This window comes from Cynocephalus volans, chromosome X (assembly GCF_027409185.1).
Source record: "Cynocephalus volans isolate mCynVol1 chromosome X, mCynVol1.pri, whole genome shotgun sequence".
Taxonomy (NCBI): Eukaryota; Metazoa; Chordata; class Mammalia; order Dermoptera; family Cynocephalidae; genus Cynocephalus; species Cynocephalus volans.
This window is the reverse complement of record NC_084478.1, coordinates 152,401,325-152,407,984: the sequence shown is the minus strand read 5'-3', so window position 1 is coordinate 152,407,984 and position 6,660 is coordinate 152,401,325. Positions and strand designations below refer to the sequence as shown.

Sequence of the window (6,660 nt, the reverse complement as noted above, 5' to 3'; positions counted from 1 at the left end):
TGTTCCCTGGACTTTGGGCTTCCCAGCCTTAGAAACTGTAAGCCATATATTTCATTGTCTTTATAAATCACCCAGTTCTGTGCATTTTGTTATAAGCAACAGAAACAGACTAATATATCCTGTATGTGGTAGTATTAAAGGTGAAATCCATTTTCTGTCTTAGGAAAGGGGAGGATCCTCAGTATGAATAGGGGCACACTGCTAGATGGAAAAGAGGAGTGTAAACTCAAATACGTATTTAACGAAAGGAGCCAAAAATGTTCCCTACAGGAAGAAAACCTAAGAGGACAATGAAGTGTCCGTTTGACTTGAGCTATAATAAACTCGCCAAGTTTCCTGATTCACAGGGGGCACAGCTTTTTCATCTTTGTGCCAAAAGACCATCTCCTAGGATATGGAGACCATCTGTGTCAAGGAGCAAAGCCCTTAAAGATGATTTCAATATAAAATGTGGCGTGACGGGGGCCATATTGTTTGACACTGTCCAACCCCTTTCGTATTTCAACAAGTTAAGCACAAAGGAAGTAAAAAACGGCCAGCAACAATGAGCCAGAATTCCCAGACAGCTCCAGGGGAGAGGGAAAAGGCTTTGACAGAATTAAGACAAGTCAGTATGGATGTGCACAAAGGTGTCTAAACTCACTAAGTACAGGGTTTGAAATGAGCAACGAAAGATGGCTGGTGCTCAGTGAGAAGCCATGGCCATGGCCCCATGCTGCCCCAGCTCCTTGCCGCTGAGGATCACAGTGGGAAAGAGAGAGACTGCCTTCCCGGCTCGCACACAGGCTACCAGTCTGCATGAGCGAGCCCCTGTCCCACAGTCTCTGCAGCTGCCAGAATTAATTGTGCTCAGATCATGTTAGTATCCAGTGGTTGCTCAGCCAGGCTTGGTGACACCAAATTATTGATAAAGAAACTCTTGCTTTTTATACTAAAATACTTATAGTTGAAATAATATAATGTTTGGGGCTTGCTTCAAAATAATCCAAGATTGGGGTGGGGAGAGTGAGTGAGAATATAAATGAAATAAGATTGGCTATGAGTTCATCATTGCTGCAGCTGGAGAAAGGCACATGAAAGTTTATTACACTATTCTCTACTGTTTATATGTCAGAAAATTTTCCATTAAAAAAAAGAGAGAGACTTATCAGTTTACTTGTTCCTGATTGCTTCACATTCTTTCCTTTTTCCCCAAAAGAATATTGCTTCTCTTTTCTCCCTTCTTATCTTTTCATTTAACAAACATCTCCAGACATGTACTTTGGGTAAGGCACTATGCTGGGTACCGAGGGGCAAGCAGATGAATGAGTCTTGGTTCCTAGTTCACAATCTTGGGCGGAAGACAGATGGAACTATGGTAGGTTTGGCCTGACAGGCTGGGAGAAAGGCTGGCACAAGAAGAGAGAGGAAAAACAGTTCTGATTGGTGTCCTTTGGAATGAATTCCTGGAAGAAGCAGGATTTAAGCTGATCCCTGAAAAAAGTGTACAATTGTGGCTGGTGGATATGGGAGGTAAGCCTGCCCCCCAAAATTTGCAAGGCTGAGACAAGAGTTTGCCCAAACAAACTAGCAAACTGGTAAATAAAATATGTTCTATATTCCTACCTTGACAAATACACATTCATAACAATTTTAAAGGCCAGGTTAAAATTTAAAATTCTCATATTCCTTGGAATTCTGGGCTGGAAGCATGACCACATAGGGAGAGCTTGTCCCTGGCCCCAGTCCCCTGGCTTATAGCTTCTCTCTTTTCTCCCCACCCTGGGTTTCATTCCTCACCACGGGATTTCATGCACATGCAAGTAGACACGTCAGCCCTCATATTCAAAATTCATCAAAAAGCCCTGCAAACAGCCACCCCTTGATCACCCCTCAGACCTAGGGGTACTCACACTAGCAATATCACTGTTTGCCTTTGACAATATGGATACAAGGAAGAGTCTCTCCCAAGGACCTGGGAGTGGGTTTGGAGTCATTTGATCAGAAAAATCTTGGGTTCCAGGTATCTTGTGCTTGGTCTAGAAACAGGATGGAGGGAGTCCAGGCTCTGGATGGACACTTTTCCTTGGCCCTGTAGATTTTTTTGCCCTGTGGGGAGGACACAGCTAGAAGACAGCCAGAGCAAGGTCCTCTAAAGCACAAAATCGAAGACAGGGGCCCCTATGGCCACTCTTTAACTGTGTGGTTTCCGGTAAGTAACAACTTTTCATTCTTGGTTTTCTAATTTGCAAAATGGAGATGATAATAGGACCTAACTTATGGGGGTGGATTGGGAATTAAATGAGATGACGCATGTAAAGCTTTTAGACTAGCACCTGGCATGTTGTAATTGCTCAGTGAATGAAAATAAAGCCAAATTGATTTCTCTCCCTCTGAATTAGCTGAGCAGACTGGTTGCTTTTGGGGGGAAGTGAGTGAGAAACAGCTTCAAAGAATCTTGTAAATACTCTAATGAGCAAGTCTTAATTAAGTGTATAGATAAGAGTCATTTGTCATAAAAGCATTAATTTTGTGTGTGCTGAGCTGAAGTCTACTAGTGGGTAAGCCTAGTCACAGTGAATGAAGACAGAAGAAGAAACATTTCTATTCTCATCAGGGAAAACAAATAGATTCCTTGCCACTTTCTACCTCTAGTGACTGCAGTTCGCCTGCAACTGTTTTTACATGAGTAATATGCTAATCACAATTAATTAGTGACCATCTATTACAGGAAAAGATAGAGTAAGTGATTGGAAGGTTATAGCACCAAGTTTGAGGTGATAAAGCTGCATTTCCATTCACGTGTCATACAGTTAGTTATGTAAAGGCAGTTCTGCAGTGTGATTAAGCGTGAAGGCTCTGGAACCAGATGGTCTGAGATCATGCCCCAGCTTTGCCACTTAACCATGTGACTGTGGAAAAGTTTCTTAACTTCTTTCTTTCTGTAGTATGGTGAAAATAATAATAATAGTAATAGTAATAATAATGCCTACTTCATAGGGTTGTTGTGGGAATTAAATTAATATATGTAAAGTACCTAGAACAGGCACATAGTAAGCCCTGTATAAATGTCATTGTAAAGAATTATGATAAGACTCTCTTGACCTCCTCACCATTGCCCACTAATACCTTATCAGAATTAGTGGGGTTTAACTGTATTTAGGAAGCTTTATTATTATTAATAGTGATAATAGTTAATATTTGTTGAATTTTTATTATATGTGTGGTACTGTTCTAATTTTTCTTTTCTTTTTCTTTTTTTGATGGCTGGCTGGTATGGTGATTTGAACCGTTAGTGTTATCAATACCATACTCTAACCAACTGAGCTAACCAGTCAGCACCTGTTCTAAGTTTTCTACTACAAGCAACCGCTCATTTATTCCTCACATCAGTCCTTTGAGGAGGGTACTATCATAATTCACATTTGACAGATGAGGAAAACTGAAGATCAGACAGGGGAAATAACTTGATCAGGATCACACAGCTAATTACTGATGAAGCCAGGTTTCAAACTCAGGTCTGTTGAGTGTACAGCCATGCCTGCTGCACTGCGTGAACAGAAAGTTTACTATTTCTCTGGTGCCAGTGAGGGGGATGGATGGAAGTTGCTGAGAACAAAGCTACTACTTCAGCTAGACTCAATGTGGTGCTTTCAGGAAAGGGGCTCAGAGAATGGACTCCTTACATCTGTGTAGGGAAAAGGAGACACATGTGTGAAGTGGCAGATCCTTCCACTTAGGAGTGGCAGATGACTGCCCCTCAGAGCCATGGCACAGGCACCAGGAGATGAAGGTGGCCAGGGATCTGGAATGCAGCAAGGTCTCCTGCTGCTGCAGCACGTGGTTAGGACAACCCAGTGATGAGTGCAGCATCAGGTGTGGGCTGTGGCTGGTGGTCTCACTCCTTTTCAACCATTTGGGTATTTGGAGGCAAGATGGGTGACTTATCCAGTAGAATGGCTTGATGACATGGGTCTTCTTCCCTGGACAGATCTCCAGTAGGATATGTATCTTGCTGTAGAAATGTATCCAGTGGGTCACTGGCAAGGGACAGGTTCAGAACTAGCTATGTCCCATGTACCCGGCAGGGTTATGAGAAGGGTGTTTTGAAAGAATAGTGGGACTGAATGCCAGGTGACTAAGGGGAGTGGCTATCTGGGACTCTGCCCAGTGGAAACTGGTGTCTTGCTTACAATCTGAAAGAACCATAGATGGTTTGGGCTGCAGGGAAACTTGGAGCTCATTGAAACAAAACTCCATTTACAAACTGAAAAACTGAGAAATGGAGGCCCCAAGAAGGGGAGCAACTTTTCTAAGGTCACACAGCACGTTTCCCTTTTCTTCAGTTTGCCAGGGTGAGTTTCTTCCTATTTGCATCTACTGTGGAGTGTCCTGGGACAAACCCCTTCTGGCCTATTTATCAGCTGTGCCAAGTCTATGCAAGGACATGTGCTTTTTTTCATTTAAAACTAATGTTGCCTCACCAGTTGAAACTGAAGTCCCCAAAAGGATCATTTCCTCACTAGGATAATTTTGCTACAAGCTTTTCATTAATCCTATCATACATTCAGTTATGTTCTTTGGCAGCTTACTGAAGTCTTCAGGAGCCACAGGGGACTGGATACATTGTCTATTTTTATAATCCAAAAAAAGAGACAACAAGCTAAATAAACTCAGTTTTAAAAATTGGTTTTGTTTCCTATAATGTAGGAAACTCATTCATTCATCCAACAAACAAATGTGTATTGAGCACCTATTTGGTGAAAGACACTGCACTAGAACTATTGGGGCTGCAAAGATGAATCATTTATTTAGCAAGCACTGACTGCCCTCTTCTTTTTTTAAATTAATTAACTTTATTTTATCCTTGTATAAAAACCCTATGTTGTAGCCACGGCTGGAGCCTGGGTCCTCTGCATGGAGACTACAGTGTGGATCTTTACAAGGTGGTCAGTGACTTCCTGATAGGGATACTTGGTAAACACGGTCTCCTTCCAGAGGTCGGGGGTCAAATAGCTGTAGGTCTTGGAGATGGCATCAAAGGTGGCCATGGCAAAGTTGCCCAGGGTGGCCGTGCAGCCCCTGGCTGAGGTGTAACAGTTATCAATATCAGCCATCAGCAGCAGCTTCTTGGGCACAGGGGCTGAGACAATGCCAGTGCCTCTGAGGGCAGGGATGAGGTGCACCAGCATAAGGCTGCAGCAGCCTGTCACTTTGCAAGGGACAGAGTGGGGCTTGCCAGTCTTTTTCTCCAGTAGCCTCTCCACACCAGGACAATGGAGAGCTTGGCCAGGTTGATGGCCCCTCGGACGGCGGTGGCTAACTCCTTGGAGAAATTAACACCCAGATCAACCTGGTCCGCTGCCCAGCATGGGTCTGCTTTTGCACAGGCATAATCTTCAAAACCTCTTCCTTGGGGGATGCCCCCAGGAAAACGTGAGTGATCTCAGACTCCTTGATGGTCAGGGAGAAGAGATAGTTCTCCTCCAGGGACTTATCTTCATGTCCTTGACCAAGAGGCCCAGCGTGGTGATGGGGATCCATTCCTAGTCTTCGGCGTTGTCTCTGGGAGCTCCATGGCTGCAACCCTGGCCCCAGATGCTGCTGCTGAAACCTCTGCAAAAGCCACCAGGACCTCCCATTCTAGGGCCTCTGGAGACTCCGGGGCCTCCAGACCCTCCTGCTGCACGAGCATCATGCGCCATTTGGTGTTCTCTCGAAGAAGAAGCACTGCCCACTTCTTTTTAAGGAGCTTTCAGCCTAGTAAGATCAACAATTTATAAACCAATCTCCCTAATACAGAGAAGAAGGAAGCAAAGACCATAAAAGATGTATAAGCAAAGTTTAGAGGAGGAAAGAGTCATGTCTGGTAAGACCAGACAAAACTTCATGGAATAGTTGATATTTGATGGGGCCTTGAGTCTAGGCAGGATTTGGACATGCACAGATGTTCTTAAAGGAAATTCAGGATGGGGGATATAATATGGGGTGTCCAGAGCCACTGGAAGACAAAGTGTTTCAGTTTGGCTAGAATATTGTTTTCAAATGGGGTTCACTGGAGCTGCTTCAGGTGATACTGCAGAGAAGGAGGAAGGTCAAATTGGAGGAACCCCAGGATACCTACTGCAATTTCAACCAAAGCACCTCTGCTTTGATCTATTTTCTACATTAAGTTTCCATAAAAGATCTCATTTGGGAAAAACAAAATGGTTCCACTGATGAAAACAAAAATCTAAAGCAAATGGACTAGAGCAAAGATGGCTTGTATGGTGAGGAAAAGTCAGAGATAAGAGTGGAAAATTATGCTGGGGCCTGAGAATAAAAGACCTCAACTACACTGCTGAACTGCCTTTACATAACTGTAGGACAGATGAATGGAAATGTAGCTTTATCACCTCCACCTTAGGAACATGGGCCTCACTGTACACTTAGTGATAATGAACCAGTGGGGAGTATTAATCAGAGAGTAAAAGGGTTAGATTCATGACCAAGGAGTAGGGTGCGATGAGGGAGGGGGGAATACATTGTTGTGGACAAGACTGGTCATGAATCTCATCTTTTTCATCTGAAGGAGTGACATTTGAGTAAAGACCTGAATGAGGTGGTAGGTGGAGCTACGGGGCTGGCTATATGGGGGCATTGTATTTCAGCCCTAGTAAACAGCAAGTTTCTCAAGGCAGG

General features: G+C 43.7%; 1 pseudogene; it reads right to left on the bottom strand.

The window, feature by feature from the left end:
- Positions 1–4,859: 4,859 nt before the first annotated feature.
- LOC134367719 (small ribosomal subunit protein uS5-like) lies at positions 4,860–5,684 on the bottom strand (annotated as a pseudogene).
- Positions 5,685–6,660: the final 976 nt, after the last annotated feature.